Source organism: Lissotriton vulgaris, chromosome 4_1, assembly GCF_964263255.1.
Source record: "Lissotriton vulgaris chromosome 4_1, aLisVul1.2, whole genome shotgun sequence".
NCBI lineage: Eukaryota > Metazoa > Chordata > Amphibia > Caudata > Salamandridae > Lissotriton > Lissotriton vulgaris.
In genome coordinates, this window is record NC_141691.1 from 1480162649 (window position 1) to 1480184183 (window position 21535).

The following is a 21535-nucleotide window of genomic DNA, read 5'->3' on the forward strand; positions in this document are numbered from 1 at the left end:
ATTGCAACTCACATCTCTCAAGAGTCAGAACAGTTCCCAATGTCTCAAACGAAAGTGGTGTATATTACTCCTGCTCCTGCAATCTCCCCCATCTTCACCGTCTTGACCCCCAGGTCCCACCGGGGGAAGTCTCTCCAACCAGTCCAAGGCCGCGACCGGGCTATCGAAGAACCAGGCCTTCCCTTCAATCTCAACCCTCAACCGGGTCGGGAACATCATGGCATACTTCAGACCTCTATCCCTGAGTCTCTTCTTAACTCCCAGAAACCCCTGGCATTGCCTCTGGACCGCCTGTGTGAAGTCTGGGAAAAACGCAAGACTAGCATTCTCAAATTGCAGGGGGCCCCCCGACCTGGAGGCTTGCAGGATGGCGTCTCTGTCCATGAAGTTGAGCACCCTTGCGATCATCGGACAGGGAGGGCCCCGGCCTCGGTCTCCCCCGCTCAATATTAAAGAAGTTACTCAGCCCCTTGGGTTTAAGGTGGTGAAGGATAAGGTCCTCCACAAATAAATCCGGGGCTGGACCTTCGCCTTTCTCCGGAACACCAATAATGCGGGCAATATTTCTTCAAGCCCTCCCCTCGTAGTCATCCAGTTTCCGGCTCGTGAGGTCACTAGCAGCCCTAAGATCTCGCACCTCCTGCTGCAATGAAGATATATCATTCGTCAGGCTAGCGGTTTTAATGTCCAGATACTTAACTTTTTCACTGGTTTTGGTGAGATCAGCACGAAGCAGATTAACCTCAATGGTTACTGTGTCTAGCTTGTGATCAAGTGACTCTATCTTCTGTCCCAGGGATGTTTTGACCCCATCTATGGCTGCCATCACGTCCAGCAATGTGGGCTCAGGGGGTGGGGATCAAAGGTATCCTTACCAGTGTCTTGTGCTCTCTTCAGCTCAGGTGGCGATCCCCTAGGCAACGTGTACCGGTCCGATTTGTTGGCCTGGATATAGCGAGACCCCTTAGCAGACCCGGATTGCTGCTTATCCCTTTCAGGTTTGGTCACCATCGAAGAAGCTGCACTCGAGTCCTTCAAGGCCCTTCTCTACTACAGACGCGGCAACGGCACACAGAGCAGCGCTGACAATTTACGGCTAGGATGACCACTCTCTGCCAGTCAACTCCCGACACCAAAGCCCAGTCCCAAGCAGCACCAGACCCATTGACCAATTGAGTGACAGAAATCACCAGTGGGAAGTCAACTCAAGACAGGAAGGATACGACCCCAGTGAACCCCAAGGAGTCGCCCGCCAGACCACCGACCCGACAAGTGGTGGCAGAGATGTGAAACAAGAAGGATGCCAAACCTAGCAGAGGGACGCAAAACAAGCCAATGGGGAGGTCCGAGCAACCAAGTGGGATCCACTCCAATCGCATCCACCAAAGGAAGCCGTTCAAAGCACCAAAAGCCCCCAGAGGGTGCGCCCCCACTCACACATGCCTCCGGGAGCGATGAAAAGGGCGACAGCTCATCTCTGAAGGCCCCGCCGCCACTTATACCTCCAATGATGCAGCCTTCACCCAGACGCCCGGCGGGGCAGGACGTGACCCACTAGCAGGTGCGCTCCCTCCACCACACTCCTCAAGGGTCCATTGCAGAGCAGCAAGAACAATTCCCAGGATGCTCTCCACGCCCCCCTCAGATCTGATTGTCTCCCCTGCCAGTTCCATCCAATGCACAGTCTGTATTATGCAGTTTCTTGTAGGCAATTGCTCAGACCTCAATCAGGGGGGGGGGGCGTTCCTCCTTAACATCTCCTGTTGCCCCCGCTGCGACCCCACACACCAGATCCTCGGTGGTACACAGCGTCGCCGCGGTCAGGCCACCTCACCGCGAATCCATCAACAAGCACAGATCTTTCTTACTTAGTGCCTCGGCACAGACGTGCCCTCCAGAGCGCACCACTAGCGCTATTCACAGGGGGGGGGAACTGCCACCCCGATATATGGCCCCCACGCCGTGGACCCGATCAGGAGTATAAAGACACCCGGGCACGACCGGCGACTTCCAGTCTCGGCCCGGGGTGTTGTTCAACTGCAGGCCAGCAGCGCCGGCTCTCGAGTCCCCGGATCCGCCGGGAAGACAGGCCCAAATCAGCGCGGCTCACAGCTCCAGTCCCCGACCTCACAGTGGGACCGGAGTTACTTCTATGGGAACCGATTGCCCACTGGTGACAAATCCAGTTGCGGTGCAGCAGGATACTTGTCAGGATCTCAGGACGGGTTCCGGGTCCGGTGGAGCTGAACACCTACGCGGCCATCTTGAGCGTGCGCTAGGCTCCTCCCGGGGTAGGCGTATTTTACAACCACCAGTTGAGTACTTTTAGCCTCCATTATTTATATATGTATTTATTTATGGTTTAGGAACCATACAATGCTTTTACAGTATTCTTTTATTCTACTCTTTCTACTGTATGCATTATATTTTGCAACCAGTTTTACAATTGTAGCAGTTCATTTCTTATGCCTGAGAAAGAAGACTGTTCAATAAATCCTATTATTGATAACTCCTGTCTATCTATTTTCTCGGCACCTCTTATGAAACGAAGCATGCACGATTGACTGAGTAAAATATCTATCTATTGTTTCCACGACTCCGAAGATCAGTTTTATCTTGGGGAAACAAAATTGTCATGTTTATGCGGTTGTCAGAAACTAATCCCTTCTTGTTCATTCGAGAAAGTTTCTAGTGACCTCTGAGTAAGCTGGCACTCACAATTAAGTCTAGTATATTCGATAGAGACCTAGTAGACATAAGTCCTACATCAAATCTATAGGATATATTATTCCAATGCGCAGAGCCTATTGGGAAAATAGGAACTACACTACATTGCCCCAACGTTTGGTAAGGCACTAATTTAACGCTAGATACTAGAGTAACTCAGTCGTGCTTTTCACAGAGACCCCTTTTTTCCCGTAAAATACTCCAATAGACGTCTAGAGTGGGTTAATAGATAAAAATATCTTCCATAACTGAGTAGGACGAAACTCCTATGTAATAGTTTTTGGTCTTTGTTCAAAGTTTAAGGATACAGTGTTCCAAACTATTGTGCACCTTATCTTTATTTCCTTGAGACTTGCTCTGCAAACTTTCAACAAAATGTCGATAGCAACACCGAGAACGGTGGACCAGCAGGAAATAATACTAGACCAGGTTTTAACACCACAGGGTTTAATGAAGATGATGTGGATGCTATAATCATCCCGGAAAATGTAAGGAAAGCCATAGCTATAAAGCTTATAGAAAAAGGCCTATCAGCAAGAGGTGGGAGAGTCATATTTGTCATAGAGGCACATGAATATCAGCAGAGAAAGGTATTCTATTCATGGGTTGTCTTTCCACAAGCAAATCCAACAACACATGTGTTCCACTTCTACAAGATAGAGGAACCTCCAGCAGAATATGCTCCTTTCGAGGACGTTGAAATTCCACTAACTTACCAAGAGCATAAGCACTGGTTTAAAGGCCCCCTACAACATCAAAATCACATTACCAGGCTCGGTCCATTAGGTAGACCAGGAGCAACATGGCCGGTACTAGCCAGCTATACACCACAACCTGTCATTGAACAAATGACAGGTCCAGAACTGTTAGCTCAACTAGAACAATTAATAAAAATACATAGACAATTGGTACAATATTTCAGGCGGACTCTAACAGTCCAACCTGCTATAAGATTTCCACAGCACACCCCTCATCCAGGGGAACACAAACAAAATTACACCACAGACTATACAATCAGTTATCTGTAAATTGCCCGCAAAAAGGGAACACATTTCATTCTGGTTAGCTCAAACAATTACTCAAATAGAGGAAGTATTTCCCGATAGTACACCTCATGAGAAACACAGGATTCTAACAATCTGCTTACCAATGGGGATAGCACCACACGTGGAGGACTGTGACACTTGGGGTAAAGTCTTTGATCAATCTACACAAAGACACATGGTGTCCCGTCTATGGCGGTAATACCAGACGTCCTGAGACAGGTTCAAAATGAATACGGACCAGAACCTGCCTTGAATCTTGGTATGAAATTACTGAAAGATTTCAAACAGGTCTCAGCTATTTTATTAGCTAACATTAAAGGTGAAGCAGCATCCGTGGCAATCCACCAAAAATTAAAAGAACTTGATATTACAGAGCAACCATATGAACTTGCCAGAATTATTGAGAAATACTATGAAGAACTAGGAAGAGATAGTTTGGGAGGGAAACCTGTAAAGCCCGAACTAACAGAAAATCCTGAAAAAGTTTTTATCAAAAATAATCTAACTACTCATAAAAAAGAAATGGGAGAATAGTAGATAGTCACTTCCTAAAGAGAAGCGTTCTCAGTCCAGGGGTAGATCTCCTCAAAAGGAGCACTCTGAAAAGAGGTATAACCCAGAAATAGGGATAATTTGAGAAAACCTGATAGATATCAAGATACTGATACACGTTCCTCTCATACCTTTCAGACTTCCTCGCAGAAATCAGAAAGAAGAGGACGATCAAAACACAATGAGGAACGCGTGAAGTCCAAAGACGATCAACACGTTCCAAAAAATAATAAAACTCAATTCTCCAAAAAGAAGGTAGCAAGTATTAAAATCAGACATGCCGAGGATCTTGAGGACACAACTCAAGAACGGGGAGTGGGCACAGAAAATGCTGGACAGCGCAGCAGAGGTCACCATAGCTCGCAGGATCCTGAAAGATCATCTGGAGACAGTGGATCTGAATGAATGCATTCAGGTTGAAACTACCGACACCAGAGTTAGTGTACACCATAAGTTATAGGAAGTAACACTCCAGATAGAGGGGGACATAACTAGGAAAATAAAAGCACTCTTTTGGGAAAAACTATTGAAGGGTTATGACATCCTTCTGGCTGAACAAGACTGGCCACCAGAATTTGTCAGGGAGTGCCCACATGGCAAATAAATCATTATGCCAGCCTTCTCCAATCATATTCCTATTCATAAAAATACACCTATGCCAGGAAATGGGCTGTGGCGCAGGCTCCAGCATTATATCAAAATGATGTGGGATGGGATGAGGACTCTCCTCACCATAAAGTACAGTTAAAAAATCAACCTACTGCTCAGAGGCAGTATCCAGTAAAGCAGGAAGCTAAAAAACAAGTCAGGGAGATCTTAGATCAACTTGAATACCAGGGGGTGATTGAAACATGCACCTCATCAATGAACAATCCTTTGTTTCCTGTCTCCAAATTAGACAAAACATATCATCTAGTTTTGGATTACAGACATTTAAACTCCTGCTGCAAAACATTTGCAGTACAAAATGCACACAGTGCAGCACTGATGAATAACATTGTACGCAAGAAATATAAAACCACATTAGATATTTCAAACGGTTTCTTCTGTCAAAATATCGTACCAGAAAGTAGGTATTTGACCGCTTTCTCAATAATGGGGACACAGGGTCACCATAATAATTGGGTTCGCTTCTAAAGGGTACAATTTCAATTTTAAAAAATCAAAAATTGCCCACCTCAATGTCCTATTCTTAGGATACGAACTTTCAAGTGAAGGCAAAAGCATGGCGGCCAACTTTTTAGAAAAGTGTGCGCTGCTCCAGCCTCCAAAAACGCTGAAAAACTTACAGTCAATTCAAGGTTTCCTGAATTTCGGAAGAACTTACATTCTAAATTACGCAGAAAGGGTTAAACCTCTCTACGAAATAATCAAACCTGATTTCAAACAAACTAATTGGACTCAAAAACACACCGAAATTTTGCGTTCAGTGCAAACAGACATGTTAGCAACAAAACATTTACAAACGCGACAGTGTACGCAACTTTGTAATCCAAATCATCCCAGGGAGATGCGGATTCACATACCTAACCTTTAATGAAGGTGAAAAGGTACCAATAGCTTACAAATCACACTTGTACACACAAGCTGAAATGAAATTCACTTCAACAGAAACAAATTCTGACAGCGGTTCAAACTCCAGTAGCAAAAGAGAGAGCACTAGCACAGGGTAAACGCATAATGGTTGTTACGCCTGTACCTGCCTCACAGGCGGTGACAAAAGCGAGCATTCCAAATGCAAAAGCTTTACATCCAAGATGGATACAATGGGTTAACTCTCTTGCTGAAACAGACATTGAATACGTTTTTGATCCCTACTTGAAAACTCAAGAATTTCTCCAATACAAACAAGAATGTCCTCTGTCCACTGAGATTCTGCCTCTAGAACATTACGGATGTATAATCTATACAGATGGATCAGCACAGCCCGCAATTGGGAGTAAACAAGCTTATAGTGCTGCATGAGCGATTGTCAAAGGTCGCTGGCGCAATGGCAAATTCCGACCCATGGTCACAAAAACTCAATCCCTAGGAGACTGTACAGCTCAGCGAGCTGAACTACAGGTTTTCAAGATGGCGCTTGAAAATACAGATCGCGAATTCCCCACACTCATAGTGTGCAATTCGTATTACTGCGTCCAGCCTTACAATGAATACTTGCAGAACTGGGTTCAAAACGGTTTCAAAGATGCAAAAGGTGGCACAATCAAGCATGAATTGCTTTGGGAATAAGTAGTTCTGTTGCATAAAGAACTACAAAAGACTCACGTGATACATACACTGAGTCATCAGCGTGATGGTGTTGACGTTGCAGGGAATTCATTGGCTGATGAGGCCACGAATGCAGCTGTGCAAACGGCTTCCGTAGCTGCAATCACTCGTTCAAAAACAAAAATAGACAGCGAAATAATGCAAGCTGTCGCTGCCTCAGTAAAAGACAGTGGTAAAACACTTGCAATAGGCTTTCCACTCAAGTACTCATATATAACTGATGCAAAAAGTGTTCCTTTAGCTTGAATCCCTGGAGTGGGGGATAGAGTAATTCCAAACATGGAACACAGGTTAGGACTAATCTTAGCAGCACATGAAGGGCTCTCCTCTGCACACGCAGGTGTTTCTGCCACAGTGTCATTATTAAAGCAGAGATACTGGTGGCCACGCATGAGGAAACAAACCAGAAACTATATCTTGGAATGTGAAATATGCCAGAAAATGAACGTTTCAACAGTGAAACACCCGGCGCAGACGCCCCTTCTAATTTCAGATAAACCATTAGCGTGCATTTACCTGGACCACTGCGGTCCCTTACAGAGGGATGGCAACTATAAATATATCATGGTCACAGTGGATCCCTGCTCAAGATTCATTTGGATGTGGCCTCAGCGCTCGGCTGATGCCCAAACTGTTATAAAAGATTTGCGAGTCTTTATCGGCACATACGCAATCGTCACGCTACATTCTGACCAGGGTCCTGCGTTTAGCTGCAAAGCTTACAAGGAGGCCATGGCCAATTTGGGCATTGCATTGCGATTTTCGAGTCCATTCCATCCTGAGGGAAATTCGGTTGTGGAGAGAAAAAACTGTGACATAAAGCAATCTATAACAGCTAGGGTATTAGGTTCGGGTGATGGGTGGGTCAAACATCTAATAAGTGTCCAACGTAGTCTTAATAACCTGCCAAGAAATTCTCTGGGTGGAATCACTCTATATGAAATGCTTTTTGGTACTAGAATGTTGGTTGAAGACCTCGATCGTCACACTTCAGTGGTAGAACAAAAACCCTTTGATATCAAAGATCGTTTGGCTGTTTTGCAGGACTTAAATGAAACACGAAGAAGTCTAAGCAAAACATTACAGAAGTCAACAACCACTGAAGAAAAACCACCTGTTCCAGCAAGACCTGTCTGGATTCTAAAGATTGGGGATCTAGTCAGGGAAAGGATCGTGGTCAAGAAGGAATTTTAGCCTTCTTACAGAATACCAGTACCTATCTTAGCAGTCCACGGATCAAGAACAGTGTTACTGCCGCCCTTGCTGGAAGAAAGGAGAACCGGCCCATATCAATTGACCTGGTAAAACCACATCATGTGGCCGATAATAAGTAGTAGGCTCAGTGGACTCCAAAGATGTAGCAGAAGACCAAATCTTGCTACTATCCAAGAGGTTCAAACTGAAAGACTCATCACCTTTGAAGAATCTCCAGTGAGAAAAGAAGGACTATGCAACAAAGCCATGGAACTTGTGCCTCTTGAAACCCAAATAACAGTTCGTCAAGAAACTCAGGGTGGGGAAAAAAGGCGGAGGATAGCCATAATATACAGGTCCCAGTACACAGTAAGGATTGAACCTGCACCATCATTTGAAGCTGAGGCAGTGACCTTATCTTTAAGTATACAACACTATCAGCCTGATTCATGTACATGCCGTTTTGCGTGTCCCTAATAGCGAATCATAGCGAATCGCTATTGAGGACACGCAAAACGGCATTCATGTAGGAATTGCTACTTAAATAGCGATTCCTACATGTTCTTTATTTGCGAGTAGCAATTTGCTACTCGCAAATACTCCCCAATCATTCCTATGGGCCAAGAGGCCCATTGGAATGAATGGGGATTTGCGAGTAGCAATTTGCTACTCGCAACTGAGATAGCGATTTTAAGGGTGCCAGGGGTGTCCAAAGGACGCCCTGTAGCACCCCTAAAATGCACTTTTGGACAGGTGTTGCGCACACACATGTCCAAAGGACATGTGTGTGTGCTACATGCAACTTTGAATGATGCTTTTGAAAGCATTTTTCTGAGTTTTTGCTATTTACCGACAGGTCTGACCTGTCGGTAAATAGCGGCCCCAAAAGTCCAAAATCGCAATTTTGTTGTGTGTCATGAATAGCATTTGAGGAATCTCTATTAGAGATTCCTTAAATGCCATTCCACGCAAATATGCGAATTCTTACATAGCGATTTTTGCATTTGGTATCATGAATACCAAATGCAAAAATCGCACTCGCTAAGGGCCAGATTCTGAGAATCTGGCCCTTTGCGAGTGCAATTTACCTACATGAATCAGGCTGTATGTCCTTCCCACAACTCCTTATCTACAGCCCCCCAGGGGTGCCCGGTGCAGACATCCTTCATCTGTACACTTCAGACTTTTCTTGAGTCATGTTTAGATACTCGCACTTTTACAATTTTGGGAAATTTTAATTTCCACCTAGAAGCAAATAATAATCTTGAAACTGCTACATTGGTGGACAATCTTGCAGTATTTGGACTGAATCAGATAGTAGCAGAGCCCACACATACAGCAGGTCACACTCTTGATGGCACATAGAATTGATAAACGGGATGCCTCTGCCGTGGACTGATCACAATGCAATACACTTTAATATAGTAAATCCCACAATTAGAAAAACTCATCGAAATAGCCAGCGCATAGTCAAATCCCGCCCGTGGAAAGCTATCCAAAAAAGTAAACGGGAAGCAGTCCTGGTGGAAAACCCCTCCAACATTAGGTTGGATTCTAATTCAGTAGCAATTAAATTTGACGACTGGATTAGGTCTTCAGTTGACCGGCTTGCACCAGAAGTAACCAAGCAGCCTCAAAGACATCAAGCATCAGCACCTTGGTATGTAGCCAAGCTTAGACCTATAAAAGCCAAATAAACACATCTTGAGCAACTATTGAGGACAGACTACAGTGAAATTCTTAGAAGGGACTATGATCTAGCCCTGGAGGAATATAAGGCAGCTATAAAACCTGCTAAAATGTTGTATTTTACAACTAAAATATAGGTAGCCAAAAACTCATCGAAGGAGCTTTTTAAAACGGCCACAGCTTTATCAAAGCGTCCGCAGGACTGCCATTTTAAACCTGACCAAAACTTTGTGGATAAGATTGCCTCCTTTTTCCAAAACAAAGTTTAGTCAATGTATAAGGAACTCCAGAAGACAGTATCTAATGCAACTGAAAATAAAGAAGATTCCTTGGAAGACAATCCCACTCACAGCAGTTTGTCAACGTTCTCTGTTTTAGCGGCAGAGAAAGTAAAGGATCCGCTACTGTTGACAAAGTCAGGTTCACCCATGGACCCCTGCCCCCCTTCTATTCTACACATGGTTTCTGGGGAGATTAGTGTTCATATGGCTCCCCTCTTAAATGAGGTCATTAGTTCAGGAGTTTATCTACAGTTACGGAAAAAAGGCCTGCCTCAGGCCTATCCTAAAGAAACCTACACTGGATCCCTTGGAGGTCAAGCATTACCGCCAAATATCATGCCGCCCACTACCGACCAAAACTCTAGGAAAAAGTCATTAATCTGGAACTCACTGATTATTTAGATGGTAATCTCCTGCTAGATTCTACCCAACATGGCTTCAGATCACAACATTCCACTGAGTCTGTCTTGATAATGGCTACAGAAGGAATCCGAAAACTCATGGATGGGGTAGGAAGAGCCGTCCTCATCCTGCTTGACCTATCAGCAGCATTTGATACTGTTAACCATGCGGTATTGCTGCGGCGGCTGAAAGCAGTAGGAATTAAAGAAACGACCCTAACCCTACTATCTTCCTTCATGGAAGCCAGGGAACAGTTGATCCAATGGGATGGTCTTAAGTCGGCAGACCTGTGCCTCCTGTGTGGAGTCCCACAAGGCTCAGCTTTGTCACCTACACTTTTTAACATTTATGTCAGACCTCTGGCCAGATTAATTAAAGAGCATGGCCTTACCTTAGTCTCATATGCAGACGACACCCAGATAGTGGTATCAGTTATGCAGAGGGCGGACATTACAGCCAACCGGTTTCGTAACTGTCTTAATGCAGTCATGGCATGGATGAACTCAAACTCTCTCAAACTCAACACCGAAAAGACCGAGGTTATTGAGTTTAGGAAGGGCCCCTCAGTGTGGAACCAACAATGGTGGCCGTCTGAGGCCGGGAACTGTCCAGCTCCGGTGACGAAGGCCAGGAACCTTGTATTTATGCTCTACAAGGAGCTAAAGTTTGGAAAACAAATTAATAAGCTAACCTCTTCCTGCTAATTCACCTTAAAAGTCCTGCTCAAAATCCTGCTGTTTATTCCACTAACTCTCAGAAAAACAGTATTTGGAGCCCTTGTCCTTTCCAGAATTGACTATGGGAATGCATTGTACCTAGGAATGGACAAAGACCAGACGGCTAAATTGCAGTCTCTGCAAAATGCAGCAGCTCTTGTGCTGCTTGCTCTCCCCAAACATCACCCCACGTCTGCTAGTATCAGACCGCTGCATTGGCTCCCAGTCCCTCAGCGAGTAAAATTCAAGGCCCTCTGCGTTGTGCACAAGGCGCTTTATGGAGGAGGTGCCATGGATATTCAAAATGTATTTTCCTAGTACGTGCCGCAACGGAGGCTGAGGTCAGCCAATACAGGGTTGCTACTGGTTAAAAAGATTTTTTAAAAGCTAAGTGGGGTGGCAAGAGCTTCTCCCATCATGCAGCCATGCTGTGGAATTTCCTCCTGACCCCGATTAGACTACAGTCCAACAGGTCTAGCTTCAGGAAACAGGTTAAGACCTGGCGTTTCCTTTAAGCGTCTAAGATTGGCTAGTTTGTGCATCTGTACTAATTCACCCCAGCGCCAAGACGCCTTGGCAATCGAGCGATTTATAAGTATACCAGTCAGTCAGTCAACACCACCTGCTATTTGTGCAATTTGTAGCACTTCAACTGCAGAGACGATCTGGCCTAAGCCCCTTGCAATATCCCCACTAATGTGTCCCATTTCCACCTGCAGGGTTAATGTTCTCCTTGATAGGGTGGAAGTGGCATTTGCATAACAACCAATGGAACAAGTCAACCCATCCATTCTAGCTGCAGCACTCCTGTCGCAACCCCTTTGATGGGCACGATCATCCGCCATTTGCTGGCATCATCATTTCTTAATAGCAGTGGTGAGGCTGCCCATTTTAGTGTTCATGGTTGTCAATTGTGCACAAATGTTGTCAAATCCAAATGGCATGCATTGCTGCATGGTCTGCATATTTTTGTTCATGAGTTTCACATGCTTTTGTTACAGATGCTGAATTTGGATCATGGACGCCTCAAGCCTGCAAATAACTGTGCAGTGGCTTCAGGATTTACAGCATAATGTGCCTCACGGCGCCGACTGCGCAAATGCCCTGAAACCGGCTGTTGTTGTTGCTTCACACCTGGGTACTGGATAGGAAAGTTGGACAGAGTGACATTATCAGCCTCCATTGCGGGTGCCTGTGGTGACAATGAGGCAGTGCTACATTGGGCTGGAGATGTGCTTGGGAGACTGTTAATGGGAATAGGTTCTTCAGCTGCCATGTTAGCGTCCTACGCTCCCTCCACATTGGTGTCATCAGTATGTTCCTCAGGGAGATATGTGTAAAATAATGCAAATCTGTTTAATCACTGATATAATGGAATATCAATGTTTCAGTTTTGAGAGCATTAGCCTAATAAATGAATTCAAGTTACTCCTGTGTTGACTTTTTGACTACATGACCCATAATGCACTATTAAGGTTATGTTGAACTGAAACAACCATCTAATATATGCTACAGTTCTATAAGGACTTTGACATGGATTTAAGTTCTGAGATGTTACAATAGTAAATTAGTCACACTTACTTTGGCAGAGATTCTCTATTAGAAAATTGCAAATCTTTAAGTTCGTACATCTAGCCCATAGTTGCTTACATGCAATTCCCATTTTCCCATCAGCTGTACTTTATCGTACTCATGCAGCACGTACTAACCGATCTTATTTAAGACAAGGGTTATCATTTTCTGCCAAGATACAGTATGATGTTACTGACTTTTGCTCACTCTGTTCCCTGCACAGTAGAGGTGGGCGAGCTGACAAGGTAAAGGGGACAGCTGAGCCAAGGGCCTGGCTAAGATCTTAGAGCCCGTGCACGAGCCCAGTCCAGAACATTTTTGCTATGTAAATCATACAACATCATGCTTTGTTTACCTTTCAGTTATTTTTATATAGCACAAACTTGACCCGAAGATATTGGAGCGTTTTACATAAGCACATGTTACATTAAGCAACGTCACCAATTATTGTTTATACGGATGAGTTGCATAGAGTCACAGGATGTTGAGCCAGCACCAGGACTCGAACCTGGTTCCCCAGCATCAAAGTCGACATGTGTGACCCTAACGCCACGTTCAGGGTACAGGGAGGGAGTAAGACAGAAGCCACATGAAAGCTTGACTTGGTGTGGGCTAGAGGCTCCAAAGGGACCTCGAGCTGAGCCAGAACCAGGCTTCTGTGGCTCGCCCACCACTACTACAAAGATTTATGTAATGATCTTTTGTGCCCAGTGAAACATTGACAGTATACTTGTGCTTTGATATTCGACATCGAACAGCAGTCGAAGTGCATTAAAAAAAGTTTAGAACTGTGATCCGGAGTTAAATGGGGGCATGGGTTGGGATCAATGGCGTGACTTCAAAGGCCAATATATTCTGTAACTAATTTGTTGGTGTTTCACCTTGAAGTAACTGCTTATAAAATAACACACCCTTTAATGAAAAATACATGGAAGGTAAACTAATCAGTGAGAGGTGCAAGATTATACTTTGTGAAGCCTCTAAACCTCTATTGTATAATCAGAGAGACACAAAATGGAATTCTGGTTGGTGCAGTGGGGATACTGACGTGGGTTTTTAGTGTTATGAGGTCCCATCTTGTGATGGAAAGAACTGTGAATATGTACGTCATTATTTTAAACTTGCAGACAGTACACACAGTATAAGACGTGCTAACACAAAGTGCCTAAAAAGATTTAAGTTTAAGATAAAACAAAGTGCTTCCAAATATAGATCTGAGCAATATCCAGACTGAACCTGGTGCAAACAATTTTATAACAGTCCATTAAACGCACACACTCTACGCCTTATCCGGTTACCTTACAATACCTCTTTAAAAGAATACTCCAAGTGACTCATTCAATTAAAGCCAAGTCCAGCTCCCAAAGAGCCTTTATAATTGCAGATTAACCAAATGCATGCATTTACATTTTTTTTCAGGCAGCAGACACCCTGGCAAGAAGACTCCTTGCATGTTCAACTGTCTGTCACTCACTCGACTTCACCTCACTTTAGATTCTATCCTATCCACTTCAGGCTTCTCAAATGTCGGGATTAACCATCCCGGAATGGTTGCCTTTTAACTTAAAATAGAAGAACTGCTTATGTTCAATTAAAAAGTATGAACACTTCAAGCCCCTCAGATCCTACCCACTTCGACGACTGACACTGAATCACTGGTATAGTCAGATAAATTAGCTGATTCGTATACAACCTTGCACAAAGTCTATAGGCATGAGTGCGCCAACATACTTACTGCCCCTCTAAACATAAATTATGGAAGTGCTCTCTGGCTCTTTCCAAGCAGCTGTACTTAACAAACTGCGTCACACTTACTAACAGTCCACTGCTAAAATTAGGTCACTTAGCACACCTTTTGGTGGCATGTTCTTCCTCACCATACCTGCACTATGCATACCAGTTCTATCAAAAATATGTACAAATTACAAAACTCTGTTGGATAATCTACTGACTGGTTGTTTTCACTAACTTAATATTGTATTTTCCTTTTACAATCTTCCCGTCTACTTTGTCTGTTGTGAAGTTCTTGCATACCGTAGCCACCAACTTGGACTTAGTGTGTCCCCTCTTCTTGTTTATGGTGCTAATAGCGGCCACTTTCTACCTCACACTTTGAAGTTAAAATTTGCATGACACTAGCTCATCATGGGAGCTTGCACAGTTTAAGAACCTCTTGGGTTACTTTTGTGTGCTCTCTGTGCTAAGGTTGCATAGCTGATACAGACTAGATTAATGGATAGAATTACAACCATTTTCTCTATATTCATATTCCTGGTACAGGAACTAGACTACCCGCTTGAATTAAATTATCAAAGAACTGACATGCACAGTTTAAAGTGAGAAGTGTGTTATTTGACTTACCTTGATTAGATACCTCAGAAAACGTGCAGGGTTTATTAGTGTTGCTTAAATCTCTTCACTTTCTAGATGTAACTTTGCACTCTGTGTGTAAGACTATCTGACAAATACACACAGTGCTGTCTGAGTCTTCTAATTTGTATTTTGCTTTCTGTGACAGGATGTTCCTATATTATAGTATATATTAACATTTAAGGTTAGTGGCCCGTTGGTTTTATCTATATAAAAGACTGTTGGCTTGACAGTTCCTGGTCTAATGCTATGGTATGCAATGCTTAATTTGTAAAGAAAAATAAGTGCCAGGGTCCTTGTTATGAAGCCACTGCAGCTTGCACCAAACATTGCCCGTGCTGTGCCGCCAATGACACTACCAACGCAACTACTAACCATTACACTTCTACAAGTGTAACAATTCAGACTATTCCAGGCCCCCAAAGCTATAAGGATGGCTTGGACGGCATGTATTACTCATTTTGTATGCATATTGAATTAATAAGAAACTGTTGTTGTGCTCCTTTCTAAATTTGATAAACAGTGCCACCATGTAGCAAACTATATTAAGTACCAGTGTTGACAATTAAGTGCCAATGCCAAGCACCAGAAACCACTGGTTCAAATTAAGCACTGGAAATGTAGAGCATTGGTGTGCACACCAGAAACATTGTACACCATTCCAGGGTTTGTGGTCAGATTGGATGTGGTATGCATTTTTTCTATCCCTGATGAAGTTCTTGTGTTATGCCAGAATAAGGAAAGACATACTGGCTGGCTAGAATATGACATGTTTGGAAAACTCTTCAGTAAAGGATGTGCTGTTTGAAGGACTGCAGCACACATGGGAGTAGGGTGATCATTAACCTACATGGATGTTTAATTCTGGCTTGAAAGTGCAACTGTCGCCTGACCTTTTAACCTTAACCAATATTATTGTACAGTTTTTTGCTTCCACACACATACATATTCATTCCCATGCTATTTACTTGTAAAGCTTCTCATTGCCATACAACATTAATTTAAAACCAGGCCTATTGGCATTGCAAATGCCTGTTAAATATATCAAGACATTATTTGAATATGGAGTTGGATCTCCTTCAGGAACATTAAAATCATGTGTACATCTTTTGAATAGCAGAAATGTAATTGTAAAAGAGTGTCTTCACTATTTTCTTGCCTGCCTTGAAACGAAAAACTATGCTTTGGGCGCCTTTCTACTGCATGTAGACCTGATTAAGTAAACCATGTAACTAGTCAGGAAATCCCTGTCACTGCCTGTCATTCCAAAGCCGTCACTTTCTCTGCTGAACCTCCCTCCCTGGGCCAGAAACTGTGTTTTCTTTTGTTGTAACTCATGTGTGTACAAAAGGCAACCTGTTAGCGGGCGGTCAGCAGTGCTACGAAGGTTATCTCAAGGTCATCGACAAAGTGGTGCCTGTCTTTCTCAGGTGAGCACATTGAACTGCTCTGCGATGGGCAGGTTAACTAATAGAAGCTGAGAAGGGCGGAAACGGGGACTTGGGGCATTAAGAGCTGCTGTCGCATGAAAGTCCAAATGGAATTTTCTCTGCGTCATTTACACAGAGTGCTTCATCATACTGAGAGGCCGAACAATCACATTTACTACGTTTAACTTATTTGGGCTGTTTTATTTGAGATTCTCCCAGACCAAGAGGCCGAATCACAAACACTCTGTAAGTGGTGAGAGCATGTGTTTAGAAAATTCTCCGAGGGTTCGTAAATATTTAGAGGGAGAATACATATTTTTCTCCAAAGTATTTCTTAAGGAAGAGTAAGCTTACACAAAGCCAACAATCTTATCGTTAGCAAAGGCATTTAGATCAGACTGACATAGGCAGAGCATGCAGACAGCTATTCAGAACATTAGCTCTCTGAACGCACTCCTTACGATGGGTCGATAGTCAAAGCATAACCTGTCAATTGCAGATGGTGAACAAGCAATGGCAATGCCAATAGGTCTGACTTTAAATGCATTTTGTATTGTAATTGCATTTATATAACGCTTACTATCCCTGAAGAGGCGTCAAAACGCTTTTTCGACAAGTAACATGCTACTCCAGAACACATAAAGGATTAGTGGTGTAGTACAGTGAAAATATGAAAGTAATTTGAGTGGTGGATTTGTTAGTCAGTTATTTGGATTGAGAAGGCTAGTGGAGGGCTTCAAGAGGGAACTTTTTTGAATTTATATAGCGCTTGCTACCCTTGATGGGGTGAAGAGTTTTTTTTTTTGGTGAGTAGCACACTACTTAGGAACCCATAAAGGATTAGTGGTGAATTAGTATAGTGGAAATATGAAAGTAATTTGAGTAATGGTAATGTGAGGCATTAAAGGTATATAGCATAGGGATGGCTATCAATTAGTGTGGAAGCAAAGAACTGTAAAATAATATCGGTGTTGGATAAAAGGTTGATTGACAATTGAACTTCCTAGCCAGACCTAAAAATCCAGGGGCCTTATTTATGAAAAGTGACGCATCGCTGCGTGAAAACAGCGATGCATCACTTTTCACTGCGCACTCCTTGCGACACCAATGATGCGTCATATTTAATGTATGATGCATCATGTCGCAAGGAGTTACAGATACGTCAGTATTTCTGACGTATCTGTAAGCGCAAAAGTGACGCATTGCTGGAGTGTGTCACAAAAGTGACGCAACTCCAGCAATGCGTCCTTTCACATGGGGAAAGCCCCATGTGAAAGGGCTTGCGTCAGTCTTACGCCTGCTGCGAAGCAGGCGCAAGATTTTGACGCAACAGCGTCCTAAAAGTGACGCAGTGAAATCTCATAGATTTCACTGCGTCACTATTACGAGGCTTTTTGCGGGGGAACGCCCCCTCTGCATACATTATACCTGACGCAGGTATAATGTGGCGCAGGGGTTTAAAAAGTGACGCATCTACCTAGATGCGTCACTTTTTAAATATGGCGCATCAAGGCGCATGTTTTACGCCGCCGATGCGTCACAAAAAGTGACGCATCAGCAGCGCAAAACTGACGCAAGGCCTCATAAATGAGGCCCAAGGTAGGTTAAAATCTGACCTCCTCCCATCTGTGCTGCTTCCAGAGAAATATGCCATAAATTATCTAGTTATCCAAGACACTTTAATAGCATTACAATATTATGTGTGTGGCCCTGAAACTGAAAGCTTTGACAGCTCGATAAACAAATTCCTGTGTGGAGGGCTACAGTTTTTTTTGTGGATGTACACAACTTCTGCCCAATCAAAACATGTACGCCTGGCCCCAAACATGTGGGTGGAGCCAAAGCTCCTCTCCCGGTGATTCTCCAACAATTGTCTGGCTACAGCTGTGCTGTCAAGACAGACCATAAAAATGTTTATTGTGTTAATCTTCATCCCAATTTTCTGAGCTTGGGAACAATTTAGGAAGCTCTACAGTGATTTCTAGGCAGCAGGAAAGAGGCTTTTTTCTGCAACAGCTCCTTCATTATGCACTGCGGGCACAGTCCTGCTTACCTATCCAGGGTCTTCCTGCCCTTTGAATCATGATTAACCCGAACATAGCCTCCTTAATCTGACTTGCCATTGGCTAGGTACACAAAATCTTGTTGCTAGGTCCCTGCATATCCATGGCTCCGTAGTATAGAATTACCTTTCTTCCTATTGCTCTCTAAAGTTCCAAAAGGAGACAAAGGCCAACTTATTCCATTCTATTTATGGATAAACAATAAACAGGGCCGCTATGTGACTTGCTCCAGCATACAGAATCTATACTTATGAGGAGTTCTGCTTGCATGTGTGTGTCTCCCACCCTTGTGGTTAGCTTGTCATGTGCCTAAAACGAACTTAAAATGTTATAATCCAGCATCTGTAGACAATACTCTTGAGGACTCCCCCCCACTACTCAGGCCCCTCAACACAAGTTGTAGGATAATTGTGGTGCAGTAATTTGGCACCTGAAGTTTCCAGTACTAACGGTGTGAGCAATTTCGACATTTGGAACTAACCCAGAAATATGAGATGTTACCTACAAAATGAAGATTTGCCAGAGAAATTTGAATTATCACAATGATTTCCAAGAGAAAATCCTCATTTCGGGCCTTTTCCCGGGGATAAAATACTCAAGGTTGACCTAGTGAATGTCTTACCAGAAGCACCTCAGGTAACTACAAAATTACCAAATGTGGAATTACTGCGTCACTTCGAATTTCTGATTTAACTGGTAACAGCTGTGTGCAGCGCTTTACACACCCTAAATAATTAAATAAAAATGTGATTTCTATGTACCTGTTCATAGAATGCCAGTCACAAAAAGAAATATTCTGCCTGAAACCTGGCTGCAAATGTTTTTTCTTGGGATAAATGGTTGGAGAATTCTAAAACACTTGCTGCCCTTTATCACAAAAATCTAAATATATGTTGGCCTTTAATATCATGATATGGTGTGTTAGCCTAAGATCTATTTATAAAAATGTTCCACTTTTAGGAGTCCAGCACACCGCAGAATAACTGTTGACTGCAGTACCCAAATTTACAATAAAACTTTTGTCACAGTTTCAGACTTACCCTTTATCAGATCAACATAACTCAACTGCCCCTGTCTACCCCTAGTGCTTTCTGTGATGGAAACAGCAGCTATGTAACAGCCTTAAAACACACCTGGAAGGTTGCAGCAGTAAATCACATATGGCCCAAGGATGTAGTGCCTAAGAAAGGAGTCAAATGCACACACTCATAAACACAAACAAATGCTCAGCAGAGGGCCTGCATTTGGCCTAATTCCACGGTACCAGAGCAACATGCCAGTTGCTTTTATCAGATAAAGCCCAAGCAATGCTCAGCAGTAAGCAGCACCCTAGATTACACACCCACGACACACCCGGCCACCGGGACCACCTCAGAATGCGGCCTCCCGTTGGTATTTATGGCCCCTTCTATCAGGTTGGGATCAAACACCCTAGATTACACAGACAACAAACCCGGCCACTTGGGCCACCTCAGAACGTGACCTCCAGTTGGTATTTAAGGCCTCTTCTATCAGTTGGGATCAAGCATCTAACATATAATTTATGGCCCACTGTACCAGTATTTCCTGGCCAAAAAGGGATGAGCTTCTTTTTATTGCACTTGCTGCACAGTATAAAGCACGTACCTAATGCAAGTTGAATTCCAGCATGCAACTGTAAGAGATGTGGCTGCAATTCCCAGCTGTTATTGATTAATTAAACTTAAACTGATGCTGATTGCCAAGCCTCGCTTTCTGATAGTCAGAGCCTGCTTTCAACATTTGGTGAGAAGCTGATCATAGCGGATACCCAAACTGCAGCCTGAGGACTAAAGGATCCAGCCGTTCAAGCCCACTCAGCACACATTTCTGAAGAAAAGGATCGGCAGCCTGCTGGTAGGTGGCAGGCTGGATCCGTCCACTGGCAGCTGACAGAAAGTGTAAGATGCAGCGTTTAGCTCTTATTTCCTAAATAATTCAAACAGCATAGTGTGTCAATATGAAGCGCTAATTGGAACCTAGCACTCATAGATAAGAGTGGCCTGGAGGAACTTTTTTGTATCTTATTTATTGTGGACTAGTCACCGAGCACTCCCAATCAGAGTGCTTGGAGGTACTCTTTCGATGTAAAAATAGATTCACCCATCACTCCTAATAAGAGTGGCCTGGAGGTACTTTAAGTGTAAACATAGATTCATCCAGCACTCCTGCTCAGAGCAGCCTGGAGGTAATATTAAGCCTATAAATAGTTTCACCTAGGACTCCTGATCAAGCACAAAAACGCTCCTCCTGAAACCACGGAGATTCCGGAAGGAAAAAACATACAAACGTTCCTTCTCAGGAATGGCGCCCAGGATCTGGAATGCACTCCCGCCAGAAACTAGGCTTATCCCTTCAACTGCACTCTTCAAGAAAGAGGTGAAGGCCATCCTTCAGGCTAAATTCACCTGAATACTATTGATACTGGAACAATGACAATACTTGGCTCCTACATTATCGGCCTTCTGATTGCTTACCTATGTGAATCTCTTTTTGACTGATCTCCGATCTAAATCATCGCACGGATGCTATATTATTGGTTGCCAACTCGGCTATTGGGTTGTACACTATGATTTGAGTGCCTCACTAACTTGCAACGCACCCTTTACTGACTACTACTCTGCTTTTACACTGCGTTTACTCACCCTATGGGGTGCTATAATCGTACCCGATTAGACATTGTACTGCTTCAATATTAATGTTTCTTGATTGTTATTAGTCTGCATACTCTTGTGTGATTGTCACCCTATTTTGCAACTCACTGACTACTGAATTTTATATTGTTTCAAGAGTTTTGTTTACCCTACCTACTGTTTCTGTAAAGCGCTATGATATCTGCAAAGATCTTGTTCGCGCTATATAAAACTTTAAATAAATAAATAAATAAATAAATAAGTGGCATGGAGGTATGTGAGCCTCAACCGTATATCTATTTGTTAACCCTAAGCTTGTTGCAGGAGGGTTTCTTAACACTCCCTGTATCTGAAAAGAGTGTTGAGAGGAGAAAAAGAAAAACGAAGAAAACCATTTTCAATTTGGACTCGGGACAGTGTACCTAGTAGACTAGACTTAAATCTGGAAGAGCCAAGGAGGGGCTGTATGACCATTGTGCCCTTGAGTTAAGGTAATTATGTATGTGTATGGCATATGAATGAGGTTAGAGTGTTGCCTAAATGAGAGAAGCCTGTGCAGCGGGAGCGTGCT